The 14,777-nt window shown below is 47.7% G+C and overlaps 1 long non-coding RNA gene across 1 annotated transcript in view; it reads right to left on the reverse strand.

Moving 5' to 3' along the window:
* LOC105520176 overlaps positions 1–14,501 on the reverse strand; it is a 36,068-nt gene extending 21,567 nt beyond the window's left edge. The window contains exons 1-3 of the long non-coding RNA XR_001003079.1: positions 13,511–14,501; positions 11,992–12,040; positions 6,533–6,715 (exon numbers count right to left, since the gene is read on the reverse strand). This is a non-coding gene — a long non-coding RNA (uncharacterized LOC105520176). The remainder of the gene's footprint in view (positions 1–6,532; positions 6,716–11,991; positions 12,041–13,510) is intronic.
* Positions 14,502–14,777: the final 276 nt, after the last annotated feature.

Genomic DNA, 14,777 nt, shown 5'->3' on the forward strand with positions numbered 1-14,777 from the left:
TCTGCAGGAAGCCTTGGTGCAGTTCAACTAACATGGTTGTAGTCCTTTTACTGCCCCTCACCCTTCACTCTACCATTGCTGGGGCCAGGGCTCCTGGATGGTGGGAGCTCTCTCTGCCCCAGCTGCTCCAGCCAGATCCTCCTCTCCCGGCCTCATCCACACAACCTCCAAACCTCCATGAGTGGCCTTATTGGCGAAGATAAGACTCCAGGCTCAGAGGAAAGCACCTACTCTTAAGGCTGAGAACCAAAAGCAAGGGCTTCTCTCCAGGAATGCACTCCTCAGAGGGAGAACCTTCTAGTGAGGCAAGGAGTGCCAAGCTTACCCTTGGAAGGTTTCTATAAATCTCTGGCAGTCCTCTTCTCACTTCTCAGGAGGTGAGCTAATTTCTTGGTTGAGTCAATGCAGTAGAAAGTCAAGATAGTTTGATATCCATCTGACTCTGAGTCAATGTAATTTGTCAATTCAGAAAACTCAGTCTACGACAGGATTCGTGATCTGGTAAATTTAACTTTTCTGCCTCAACAGCCACGTATGGCAAATGCTTCCTCACTCTTGGTTTCTGAATTCTCCTATCTAGGAACTGGAAAGGTCCTTAGGTCTCAGAGTCTACCTTATACTGTAGAACCCATAGGCGAGTCCCCCTGAAAAAGGCAGGATGGCACTGGGAGCCCAGTCTCCTGGGTCCTGGCCACGGCTCTGCCTCTACCCACAAGAGGTTCTGCTCTGATCCTGCACATCTCTGCATCTGTGACCACTGCATAGTTATACCCTGTGACTTCTGAGGCTACTTTCAGCTCTGGGATTTCATACTCAGGATTTATAGTTGTAACTGGTTCCAGGCCTACCTCCTCAATGAGGTGTTTTTGATGGCCCTGCCTAAACATGTCCTTATCTGCTCCTCTGCGCACTGCTTGCTTCCTTTACACCCTCACCTGCCCTACCATGACTCACCCACTCCATGTTTGCACTCTCCACCTCCTGCGTGGTTCTCCAGGCACCGAGATGCCAGGGAGCCAGTAGTCTCCTTCAAGGCCAGAGCCCCAGGACCCAATACAGTGTGCCTGGCACCAAGGAGGTGCTGGACATTTGCTGAGTGAACTGATTATAGCCTCTACCTCTTAGGATGCATTTGTGGGAAAGGGCAGTTCACCCTTCACCAGGCTGGGGATGCTGTGTGTGAGCCTAAAATATCCAGATTGAGCTCAAATCAGCCTCAGTCCAGTTTGGTCTCAGGTCTAACCATTGACCTTCTAACCTTATTAGCAATTACTCAAATTAAAAAAAAAAAAAAAAAAAAAGCATAGAGTTTCTTTAGAATCCTCTTTTAAAATCCTTCCCTTTTAATTTGGAATATAGCAGCTTGGGAGAGCTGGAAGTCGAAAAACAAAGCGATTCATTCTGTGGCCAAGAAATGTTCAGAAGCAACAATGGTCACGTTTATACTACGATGGCAAAAAGAGAATGCTTAAATTAAACCATTATTGATTTAAATTCACGAACTAAGATATTTGATATTGAATATTGAAATTAAAGACTGCATTTGTGTTCTTCTTAAGTCTGCCTGGTAGAGAACATTTGAGTAATATTTGTCTTTAAAGAGTAGGTGGGTGATGAACCCTGAAAATAACCTTCCTTCTATATCAAATATGACTTTAACAAAACAAGTTGAACTACATTCAAATCTGCTTACATAAATGGAGTTTGTAATTTTTCTTAATGATTTGAGATTCTATAGTAATATCATGGCCACATGTGGATTTGAAGAGATATAAACTTTACAAAAATCTAACATAAATTAAACTTCATTCTATATTTATTCAATACATATTCTTGTTTCAGGAGAAAATATTTACTGGATGATACCTTTGTGAGAACCATTCTCAGTAGCAGATTGTTATAATGACATGGTTTCTTGCTTTAACAAAAAATAAATGGTATCATTAAAAAAAAAAAAAGAAAAAAAAAGCTCTCCCCATTGGTGGCCCGGGAAGGGAGCACATGGTGACTCTCAGCAGCTATCTCAGCTGCAGCCCTCCTGGCAGGGTGGGGTGGAAGGCAGGCAGTTCTCTGCTCTGAGGCTGCAAATGTGGAGGCAGCAGAGCCCAGGGAAGTCAGGTGCCCTGGCCGCTGCCCCCTGTACTCCAGCCACTGTCCTGGGGGCAGTGAATGCTGAGACAGGGTCCAGGTGGAAAGCTGGAATCGCTTGGATTTCCCCAGAGCATCCCTTGTCACCATGTCATATTCTGCCAGGCAGCCTGCAGCATCCAACAGCATCTCAGAAATGGGGACTGTCTGGGGCAAGTGCACGTTTTTTGTGTGTATTTGGTGTATTTGGTTTATTTAATTATTTTAAGCTCAAAGTCGAACTCTACTCTCCCATCCTCCTGAGCTGTCATTTATGGAAATCGCAATGTCCCCACAGGACCTGTGTGTGAAAAGATAAGGCCATGTGAGAAGAACTTTGCGCATGGGCACCCCTCTGCGGGCTCAGCCAGTGTAGGACTCCGTGTTCACCCTGCCCTGTGGCACAGCCCTCCCTGGCACTAGGTGACCTTGGGATGTTGTCCTCCTGCTCTCCGGTCAGCCTTACACTCTCCTCTCAACTCTGAGGCCAGTAAAGGAAGGGAGTCCACTTGAGTGGAAATGCCGAGGGCGTGGCCCCAGGGGAAGATCAGAGCAGGCCAGCTGCGTGTGCAGAGCCCCGAGTCTCCAGTGGGGCCGGGCAGTTGGCAGCTCTAGGCGGCCCCCGCGGAGCGCCCATCCTCTGTGGTTTAGAAGCACGTTTGCCTCACATGGCAAGCACTGCTGCCTTTGTTCTCCTACAACTCCTCAGGGGCTGAGCCCTTGGGAATGAACATGCACAATAACAGGTTGCAGAGGCCTGAGGATTGTTTCTAACAACAGCAGCTCTCTGTGACCGTGGCTCCCAACTGCATTTTCCCCAGGTCCTTTAGGCCCAGACCTGGGGAGGCGGTCACCCCTCAAGTAAGAGGGAGACAAAAACAAAATGAGTCAAGCCACCCCACCCACCACCCTCCCCCTGAGACAGGTGCATGTTCTCAGCCTTTTGACAAGGCTCCCTAGAAGTTAATCCCTTTATGCAAATCGACCTCCCCCTCTGGCGTGCGTGTGTGTGTGTGTGTGTGTGTGTGTGTGTGTGTGTACACAATGGCACTGACCTGAAAGTAAAATCCAACAGGTAAGAAATATCCTATTCCAACCATGACAGACCCTTCCCCCAATGCACATAGGTGAAGCATGGTCACCATCCCCAAGATTTCTGGTTCTCAGTCTCAAAATGTGGGCTTAGCAATGTATGGAGTAGCCTTTCCAAGTATCCCCTGTAAGCAAAGACAGTCTAAAACCAACATAAAAATGAGTATGCATGTGGGTTGAGAGTTTTCAAGATCCAGGACGGTGCATTAAAAAGACCTAGAGAGCTGCAGCAGTACTGAGGCCTGGCCCCACCACAGACCAGTGAAAGCAGAATATCTGGGGAGGGGTCAGGCATCTTTATTATTTGAACTCCTCAGCTGATTTTAACAGGCAGCCAGGGTGGAAAATTCTGGGTCAGGCCTCACAGAGACTGGAGTCTATGGCTCCTCCAGCTAGCCTGATAGCAATTCTATCCACACAGGGAACCATCCTGTCCCCACACACTCCGTGTCATCCAGCCAGTGGTTCTCAGACTTTGATGTGTGTCCAAGTCACCTGGGAGGATCATAAGGACCACAGAGCCCCAGGTTCCTTGGAGTGGATGGGACTCGGGCCTGGGGATTTCTCAGAGCTCCCATGTGAGTCTGATGCCCATCCGAGTGTGATCACCAAGGGCCTTGTCCTTACAGAGAGTAGAAGGTGGTTGAGCAAGCACAGCAATTGATGGCAGTGCTCCTTGCCTGTTTCACAGTAATACCAGCCAGGAGCCAGCTGAGCCTCCTGCAGAGGTGAGCCAAAGTGAGCCCCCTACTCCTTCACCTCCTCCTCCCACACACACCAGAGATCCATTCTGGAGCTGTGCCTGTGCAAAACCCAGTCTCCTCAGCCACTGCGGGCTGGGGTGGGATTCTGTGCTCTCCACCTGTCATCCCAGGAGCGCTGTCCGGGGCTCCACCTGACTCAGGGAAAGGTCTGTTTCCTGTGCTCTGAAATGCTGGGTCTCCAGACACTCCATCCATGAAACAAACAAAATAGTGTGAGTCTGTGTTCTCAAATGGGAAGGCCCCAACACACGCTGCCTCCTGGCCCCTTGAATTGGTGCTCCCCACCAGGGCCACCACCCAGGCTCTGTGGTCCATGAGGAGACAGGTTCACGACGGGGCCTCCTCCCAGGAGACCAAGCTCCCAGTTAACTTGCCCTCAGACCCAGGGCTCTGAGCTGGGTAATGTCCAAGGAGAGGCACAAGAATGACTGGTCAGGGACTGGAGTCTCTGCCTGGCCTACCTAAGGGTATCCTCAGCTGCAGGTCCCCTTACTCAATGAACAGAACAGGGAGGGGATGCCTCTGAGCATCCACCCCCGAAGCCTATCTGTCTCAGTCTGGCCACAGCCCCTCCAGCACCTGAAATGTTAACTCTGCTTCCTTCTAGAAAGCCTGAGGCCATGGAGGAGGCTGGGCGGGGGCAGGTGTGGATAGGTGGACTCTGGCCAGACAGGGCCCTAAGGTGCCACCTTGCCTGGGTGCCCAGCCCTGATTCTGGGACAAGGACCACGCTCCACACCAAGCACACTTGCCAGCCTGCCCTGTCTGCTCTGAGCCACCTCCTCAAACCACTGCCTCTTCCCTCTGCCGGACGCCCACCTCTGATGCCTCCCCCACAACTCCATGTCAACTATATGCTGTCTCTGTCTTCTCATTAGGACTTTAGACACACTCCAGACAACATCTCTTTTTATGAACTACCTAAAAAATTCCTCTCCAGCAACACCAAACCACCAAGGGGTAGCCGGAAGGACAGCACTCTCCGAGTCAGGCCAGCAGGGGTGCCTGGGAGGGGGCTTATGGCAAAGGGGCAGGGGTGGACCACTCCCTGGATGCATTTAGGACTATTTTGCAGATAGGTGATGGGGAAGCACCCACAAGGATAGAGTTTGAAATAAAAAGCAAGCTAAAGCCAGGACTTTGGGAAATGGAGCTCAGATCCCCAAAACTTAGCATGTAGAATGTTTTTGAATCTTACTGGACATAAGACTCACCAGAAAGAGATAAAAATGCAGATTTCAAGGCAGCCAAGGAAGCTGCTCCCACAGCAAGCCCTGCTAAGCCTGTGGTGTGTTTCCAGGAAAGATTATGGGAGACTCGATGAAGAGAAAAGCAGAATCCAGGGATGGGTGAGGTCGGACAGCCAAGGCCAGAGCACAGGGTGGAAACCAGAGAGGTCCTGAGGTCCCAGCTGATGTGAAGTACACGAGAGGTAGGAGGGCTGTGAGTGGAACATGGATCCTAAAGTCACAGATCTCTGGGCATGACTTCCTGTGATTCTGAAAGCCTCCAGCTTTCAGGTCAACCCTTGAAATGTGAGCAGATCATACAGAACCTCGGGGCCTATGAAATCTTCCTCCTTAGAAATAGACTCTTAATTTATAGAGTTGAGAGTCCACCCAAGAGGAAAGAGCTGGATTTATTGCTGCAAAATATGAAGGTTGTAACACGACACCTCTTCAAGTCTCCTTGTATATTTTCACTGGCCAGGCAGTAATTGCCTCCAGAGGTGAGGCCCTGATGGGTTAGGGGAGGAACCCTACCCACCCACCCACCAGCTAGGAGGAGGGGGTCTGGGGCCAGGTATAGCTGTGGTAAGGATGCAGGACAGAATGCACTGAGAAAAATAAGTCATGGTAGGGTCCACCAGGCCCAGGAATTAGCAAATAAGGAAGCCACAGAAACAGAGGGAAGGTGGTAAACAGGGCAGAAGGGAGCCGAGAACTTGCTTGTTACAAAGGCAGGAACCCTACTCTGTTCCCAAAGGCCTGAAATCTCTCCAGAGGGTAGCCGTGTCCACACAAGGCTTCCTCTGGGTGAATCAGGCACAATGAGGGCCCGGGATGAGTCACTCTCGCTCCAGCCTGGCGTCTTCCCTTTCGGGCCTTTCGGCAGACAGAAAACTGTAGCCAAATTAGGACACTCTAAGGTCTGAAGGCACCAAGACCTGCTGGCCTGTGACCAGAAGCATCCAGTTTTTCCCCCTGATTTGGGGTGATCCTTAAGTCATCCAGCTCTCATTTTCCTTATGGTGAAGGGTGTTTATCAAAACCCAGTGACTTGTGAAGACCACCAAATGGTACCTATGTGATGTCAAAGCTGTGCTGGAAGAAGGGAAGTGTATTCTCCCAACTAGTGGTTCAGGAGAAAGAGGCATGACTCCCACAAGCACTGGAAAAACTTTTGTCCACCAAATAATCACACAAGTCATGCAAATGAACACTGTGGGAGGTGCCTCAAAGGAGAGAACATGCACCTGCCCCTGCCCCCTGCCCCTGCCCCTGCCCCTGGCCCTGGGGACGCTGGCAAAGATTCTGTGAGGAGCTCACCTTTGGACTGAGGTCTGGAGGATAAGCACATGCCAACAGGTCAAAGAGGGGGCAGACAGTCATAGGGGCAAACAGAGCACCATGCAGATGCCTAGAGCAGGGGTTCATGGTGAGCTCAGCCTCATGAGAGGTTGCAGCCAGAATGGGGAGGACTGTGGACCAGGTAAAGATCTAGTCATTGATCTGGAAAAAAAGAAAAAAAGGCACGTAAAGCATGTAGAGCCATTGAAGGATTTTAGGCAGGACAGCGGCACAGTGAAGCTTTGAAAAAGGCCACGCTGGCCAGAAGCAGTGCAGGGAGAGGCCTGCAAGTTGCAGGACCAGCACAGAGAGGCATCCTGGCCATTTCCACCAGGCAGTCTCAAGAGGGCTGCTGCAGCTCCAACTGAGATGCTGGCTGTGGATAAAGGTGGATGTGTCTGAGACCACCTGACAGACAGAATCAGCAGGGACAGACTGCATTTGGGGTAGATGAGGGTTTGCTGTCTCCACGGCAATATCCTAACAGGAGGACCACGGGAACAAGGTGTGACCTGGAGCTCCAGATTCAGGTTCTGTTTTTATTATGTCAAGATCCAGGTGCCATCTACATGGGAGCTTCAGGAAGGCAGTTGGCTGTGTGTTTCTGGAGCTGAGGAGAAAGCTCTAGAAGGAGATTTCAGTGTCTCTGTCAGCTGCACACGGGAGTTCACGAAGCCAAGCTCCTGAATGAGGCGGCCAGAGGAGAGCTCCGCGTGAGAAAGAGTGACAGCCAGAACTGAGTCACAGTTGCACCCCATGGACAATAGCCATGTGCAGTGCACAGAACCAGGAGAGAATGGGGCCTGGAGGCCAAGACGATGTGTCAGAAGGAGGGAATCTTTAGCAATGACAAAAGTTGCTGAGACCCCGGAAATGAGAGACAACAAGAGAACTCCAACGGTTGTAAGGAGAGATCATCCCGAAAATGCTGAAAAGTCAGTAGGCGACAGACTGTAGGGACATTGGGTTGCATGTGAAAACAATTGGGGTGAGTGAGGAAATGCTAACGCTTTTGAATATGTGAGAAGTAGGGTTGGAGCTGTGCTTGGGAAGATCGTGGTGGCTTGAAAGGAGAAAAAGCTAGGAATTTCATTCTCCGCGTTAATACTACCATCTTGTAAGAAATAAGGCGGTGTAGGACAAGGTTGGAGCAGTCCAAGAATGGATGGGAATGATCAAATCACAGCCACTAAGCTCGCGGGAACTGAATTAGGGGATTAGGGGGTGACTCCACAGGAAAGGAGAGCAGCTGGACTTAGTGGTTGAATGGGCCACTACAGGGTGAAGGCACAGACAACTAAGAGACTGGCAGGAAGGAGAAGCAGAATCCATGCCCCTGTCAGAGCTGGATGGCCAGGGATTCTCTGCTGAGCCATTGTCAGGGGCAGCTCTCTCAGGTTCCAATAGAATGTCACAATGTGGAGACACCCACCAGTCACTGTTACCTGAAGACCTGTGCTCAGGACACAGGGCAAGTGGGTGTGCGGCCGGCAGGGACTGCAAACTTCACTCAGGGGACACGTGTGGAATGCACAGATGGGCTGTGGGAACACAGAGCCCAAGAGGAAAGGATAGTGGACAGCAGGAGTGACCAGGAGACACGGAGAAAAGGATGGATGAGGAATGGAGCCCCTGTAGAGAAGGGCAAAGAGACTGCTTACACCGTGGGTTTGCGGGGAGATGCAGAGCAAGGCTTCTGCAGTCCCCTGGGTTTGGAGGGCACAGTTTCCACTCGTGTGTAGGAGTAGGAGCCAAATGGAAAGGGATGGAGACAGAGGAGGAGGGCAGAGGGGCAGCAGCTCAGGACCATGCCATCTGAGGATGGAGGCAGGGCTGGGAACACGAACAACCCTAGGGCTCAGCACAGGCCGCCAAGGGAATTCTTCAGTTGTCTGCTTTAGCCACTACTATTTGTGTGTGTGAATATGTGTGTGTGTGTGTTTTCTGAGCTTCATTGAAGTATAACTAAAAAATAAAAATTGAGTATTTAAGGTGTACAAGGTCTTGTTTTGATATAAACATGCATTGTGAGATTACCCAGAACAAGCTAATCACCATATCCATCACATTTTTTGTAAGAATACTTGAAATCTACTGTATTAGCAAATTTCAAGGATATAGTGCAGCATTATTAACTATAGTCACCATGCCATGCATTAGGGCTTCATAATTTATCTAATAAGTAAAAGTTTCCTATCATGTTTTTCAATAAGAAAGATGGGTATGGAGAAGTCAAAATGGCCAATGAATGTGGAAAAAAGAACAAGATTAATGGCAGTGATTACCCGACATGCAAATTAAGACACTGAAACATTGTCCATCTGTCAAAGTAGCAAATGTAACCAGTGTCTGCAGACACATCATTTGGGTTAAAGACAGGACTGCGTATCATAGGATGGCATTTTTCCCTGGCTCTGTCGCTGCTGCCATGGTGGCTCTCCCAGCCCCTGCTGTGGGCATGCCTGGACACAACCCCCAGCCTCCTCGCTTCCCTGTTGTGTGGGTTGCTTCCTCTAGAGCTGCAATTACATTTGAGCCAGAGTCAGACACAGAGGCTTCTGAGCCCTGAAGATGCTGCAGGATCTGCGGAGCTGCAGGAAGCTGCCTCAGGACCTGCTTGTGCAGGCGGGAAGGCAAGCTCAATGGCAACTCCATGATGTCTTAGAGATTTCCTCTAATGTCACAAAGGGGAGAGAGACTAAAAGTGCCATATTTGAGGTCCAGAAACAGAGCAAAGTGGGCACTGTAACTCAGGATGGGTCAAGGGACCGGGCCACTCATATATAGCTGAGAGGTGGCAGAGCCGGGATTTCATCCAGGCTGCCAAAACCCAAACACAGACCCTGCCTGCAGCACGCTCTGCCTCTCTAAGTCCACCCTGCCTAGGACTAGGAAGGCCAGGTGTCCTCCCACCCAAGGCAGGCAGGGGTGGGAGGAAGTCAGCGGAGAGACCAGGTGAGGGCTCCCAGCACAGCCACAGCACAGCCCTGCCCATGTGAGCCTGTCGGACATCGACACATACCACGCGTCACCTTGTGCACAGTCAGCCCCCGAGCAAGGGCGTAGCAGAGCACCTGGTCGCAGAGCAGTGTGGACAGGCGAGGGCACACTGGCCCTGCTAGGGAGAGTGGGCAACTGAGGAGCATGCTGGGGCTAGTGTTGCCACCCGCTAGCCTCAGCCAGGGAAACTATTCAACCTTTTTTTTTTTTCCAGCAAAAACAATGACAATTTTCTGTCCATTGTCATTTCCTAAGAACGCTTACAGGACAAAGTCTGAGCTGCAGTAAACAGCTTGGGAGCCAAAGTCCTCTGGCTCCAGCGAGCACGTTAGGCATGATTCATCTGGTGAACATTCTCTTTCTAAAGAGGGAAGGCCAGGTTAAACAAGGGTTTGCACAAAGCTCTCTTCCTGCGGCAAACAAAAGCCTAGGCTGGGCCAGCCATCAGTCCAGGCTCAGGAGAGGTCCCTAACCAAGTTCATATGTGGCTCCCATGAGACCCTCCCAAATGGGGCTTGGGGAAGATCTGATGATGATGGTGATGATGATGATATGGTGTTCTTCCAGAAATGCCTAAAATGTGCCAGTAGAGTCTTCCCTGGGAAGTAATATTGTCCTGGCAAAGCAATGGTATCAGGAGGCCTTTTAGTCTCAATCAGAACAGGAAGGAGAAGGTACCTTTGGGAATAAATGAAGCACCGTGGGCCCCAAAGAGAGCCAACATGCAAATCATGGCCTGAAGACCACCCAGGAGGGAATGGAGCTCAGGACCAATGAGGGGACACAGAGAGGAGGCAGCAGAGGGACCGGCAGCACCGTGATCCAGGCATCCATGGTGGCAATGCCAAGCAGCAATGGCCCTCCTATGCTCGGCGGTTACACGAAGGCCCAGATCAGTGCCAAGCAGGTGGTCTACTGGGCAGGCGGGGTATGAAGGAGACATTTCCTGCCTGATTTTGTCAGCCAGGCTCACATCTCAGACCAACCCCCATTCCACCTTAAATTGCAATCCACATCCTTCTCAGGAAACAAGAAACCCCTCAGTCTGCACAATGCTTTCTTTGCCATGATTTGCATCACCTATGTCTTGCTCTATGATTTGGGGATTATGTCCATTGTTTGTTGGCTACACTCCCACCCCCCAGTTGGAATATGCATCAGCTGCAGGAGGGCAGGGAATTTTTTGTTGCTCCCTGATCTCTCCCTAGCACCTCAAGCAGTGCCTGGCACACAGCAGGTGTCCACTGTACTTGTCGAATGCAGAAGTGAATGAATGGTAGGATAGAGTCACCCAGCTGACGTGGACCTGGACTGGCCCAGCTGGTGGTCTACACCATGATTTGCTGGATAAGCCACGCAGCTTTTCCTGCATCAACATAGATGCAGCCCCTCTGTCCAAACATGGTGCTCCCTCTGTCATTGATGGGAACCAGATGGAGTCTCGCCTGTAACATGACTGAGCACTGATTTCACTAAAGTAAATGAATTACCAAAATGTAGTCATTATAATCTATCTTCATCTTAGTGACACACTTGGCCGGCTGCTATAAACCAGGGCTTGAAGAGTGAATGTGAATTTACAGACCTCTCAGCTCTGACCACAGGACCCAAATCTGGCAGAATTGTCATCTCTATTGAACTATTACAACTGAATGATGAGCTCTTCTACCCCCAGATTTACCCACAATATGTGGTAACCCAGCTATAGGAGCTGTCTGATAATTCATCCTAGTACATCAGATTTGGAAAGACCTTTAGGGTCATCTAAACAAATTCCATCTGCTTGAAACAAATGCCACTAAATCACAGCTACCACTCTTCCAAGACTGGGCCAAAGCCCAGCTCACACTACTCATCCCACTCAAACAACAGTCCCACACACAAAATGGAGTGTCCCCTCCTAAAGCTGAGTCAGCCCTGAAAGGTCTGAGGGCTTGAGCGACCTAGCTCAGGCATGACAAGTGACTTGCAGAACTGTTACTCAAACTGAAGAGTGTCTGACTCCAACCCAGCACTCCCAACCATTATGCTCACCACTGACTCTGAATTCTGGAGAAAATTGTCAATGGAGATGTGGAGTATTGGTGACTCCTAGGTCCTTGACACCTGAACTCACCAATCTTAACAACATTAAAAGCGAGACATTGTTGCTTCCTGATGTGATGAAGGTACAACAGGAAGTGAACAGCATTCATACAAAGTGGCTCTGCAAAAAAATAAAAAATAAAAAAAATGTGAGTTTAATCAAGCATTGGATATTAACCACCTGCAAGAGGCATGGAAGATAAATCTTCAAGAAGAGGGCATTTAGCTAAACCCAGAACATAATCCACTCTACAGAAAAATGACCCATGACTAAGTTTTTTCAACAAATAAATGCATTTTTTAAAAACAGGGAGATGTATTACAGATCAAAAAAGACCTAAGAGACACCTCACCCAACCACAGTGCGTGGACCTTGTCTGCATCCTGAATCCAGCAAAGCACCTGCAAAAGGACAATGATTTTTATATTTAGCTGAATTTCATTTATGATGACTGCAGTATACTATTCCATTCTACATCTTTTTCCTTTTTTTAGTTTTGTAGATTTAGGGGGTACAAGTACAGTTTTGTTACGTGGATAGATTTCATAGTCGTGAGGCCTGGGCTTTTGGTGCAATCATCACTTGATTAGTATACATTGTACCTGTTAAGTAATTTCTCACCTCCCCCTTGCCCTCCCAACCTCCCCCCTTTCTGAGTCTCCAATGTCTGTTATTCCACACTCTATGTCCATGTGAACACATTATTTAGCTCCCACTTATAAATGAGAACACACAGTATTTGACTTTCTGCTTCTGGGTTGTTTCACTTGAGATAATGGCCTCCAGTTCTGTACATGTTACTGCAAAAGACATGATTTCATTCTTTTTTATGGCTGGGTAGTATTCCAGGGTGTGTGTGTGTGTGTGTGTGTGTGTGTGTGTGTTATACACATTATATATATAAAACATACATATTATATATATACACCAATACCAATATGGTGTGTGTGTGTGTGTGTGTGTGTGTGTGTGTGTGTGTGTATACTTCTAGAATTTGCTTCAAAATACTCCAGGAAAAATAAAACACAGAGTAAAGGGGTAGATGAAGTAAGAACAGCTAAGTGCTGATCATTATTGAAACTAGGATATGAACAAGTGAGGTTTCATTAGATTATTTGTTCTACTTCTACATATGCTTAATATTTTCCATAACAAAATTAAATTTAAAAAGAAGTAATGACACCCAGGAATAGAATCTTAAACACCAAAGCAACATTGTACTTTATATGGAAATGGTCACGCTCTCCCTTTGAAAAGCTTTCTCATCACGGGAGATAAAGTTACCAACTTAGAGAAACAGAAGGGTCTCAGTGAGAGACTCCCAAGGAATATACCACAGAAAGCAAAAGCATAATGGCTAAGAGATGAAACTATGGAAAATTTAAGAAAAGATGTATGTTTTTAAATATTAGTGAAACATTTAAATATGCATAATGAACTGGGAAAATATAAAGTACATGTCAAAAAATCTTAACATTATCATTACATTAAAAATTTCATAATCCTATGAGAAAAAATAGACTATTCCCTCCAAACGGGCAAAAGATATGAGCAGAAAGTTCGTGGGGGGAAAGGAAAGGTATAAAGACAGTGAATATGCATAAGGGAAAAAACAAGCACAGGTTCACTTGTAATAAAATCAGCACATATTTAAAAAGAACATCAAGGTCTATACATTATTGACAAGATGAGCTCATTGGAGAACATCTCATAGTCCCGCTGTGGCTGAGGGGAAACTGTTCTTCCGCCACACTGCTGGTTCACACTCGCTATTTATATGTAGCAAAAGCTCATTAATGCCCTTTATTTCAGCAGTTCTTCTTACAACTATTTATTCATGAGAAGTAAAAATAAGCAAAGGTTTGTCTTACCTACAACAGTAAGTACAGGCAGTTTCCTCTGGCGCTATGTAAAAATTCGTGCATGATTGAAGATGATGAACCCTTGGCTTGAAGTCAGAGGCCTGAATCTGGTGCTGGCCTACTTTTAGGACTTGGTTTCTTCTTATCCTATGGGCTCAAGGTTAGCACTTAAGTCTACAGCTACTGAAAAACTGGAATAGATTTAAAAGACAAAGTGTTCATTTTTGCTAATATATATAAGCTACCTATTAAAAACCTGCCTATTCAGTAGATACCATTTTGTGCATCAGACTAAAATAATAAAAATAATGATCTGCTTCAGTCTTGAGTCTTGAATATCAGAATCTTCATCTGTATGGTGAACCCACTGGGATAGTTTTAGAAAACACAGCCATTGGCCAATACTCTGAGTTCTAGTCCAACATGAAAAGCGTATCTTTGTGTTATCCAAGTCATAAAGGTAGAGCCAGTTTCCCTAAGATGTATTCTTGGAACTTTCCAGAAGATTAATTCTTCTCAAGCCTTAGATTGCTACAGGATTGACCTCGTGGGCTAACATCCATAAGAGAACATTACCAGTTGAGAACCCATGGACTTAGAGGTGAAACTGCCTGCAGCTTGCTTCTATCTGAATTTCCCCTGAGGTGAACAAATCTGTGCCAGTAGGAGTTGCCCAAGTCTCCATTCTAGAGCAACAGGGCTCTTTTGAGTGCAGTTATGAAGGAGGAAAAGCAGCTCCATGCCTCCATGGAAACCCAGCCTGAAGATCTCAAGATCCTGGTCCCTGGAGAAGCAGATCCATGGCACCAAACCCCACACCGTACAGCCCATCTAAAGGTCAACGGCACCTGTGCGAGAGATATTAAGGAGGAGCAACAATAAACAAAATCAGAGCATCTGTGAGCTTACTCCAGTGGCGAATTTGAGGAAAAGCTTTGGCGTTATCCAGGTTAAAATTGAAGTCAAATGCTGCAGCGTTTCCAGAAACATGAGGCACTGGTTTGTCCCCAGGACAGGAAATACTGATGTTGACTTTCATGATGGAAACAATGACTTCTGCCCACTCTCCACCCTCCTTTCTTACACTTAGAAAATCTGGCATTAAAATGAAAGGAAAACCAAAAAAGAAATGGAAGGTGATAACCAGAGAAAAGACCATGTCAGCAAAATCCCAGCTCCAAGTCCTGAGCCCTGATACTGAAGATGCATTCACAGTTTGACACAGAGGGTGGTATTAGGATCTAGGAACAGATCGGGGAAATTTTGAGTAAAGGAA

This window comes from Colobus angolensis, unplaced genomic scaffold (assembly GCF_000951035.1).
Source record: "Colobus angolensis palliatus isolate OR3802 unplaced genomic scaffold, Cang.pa_1.0 Scaffold370, whole genome shotgun sequence".
In the NCBI taxonomy this organism is placed as follows: Eukaryota; Metazoa; Chordata; class Mammalia; order Primates; family Cercopithecidae; genus Colobus; species Colobus angolensis.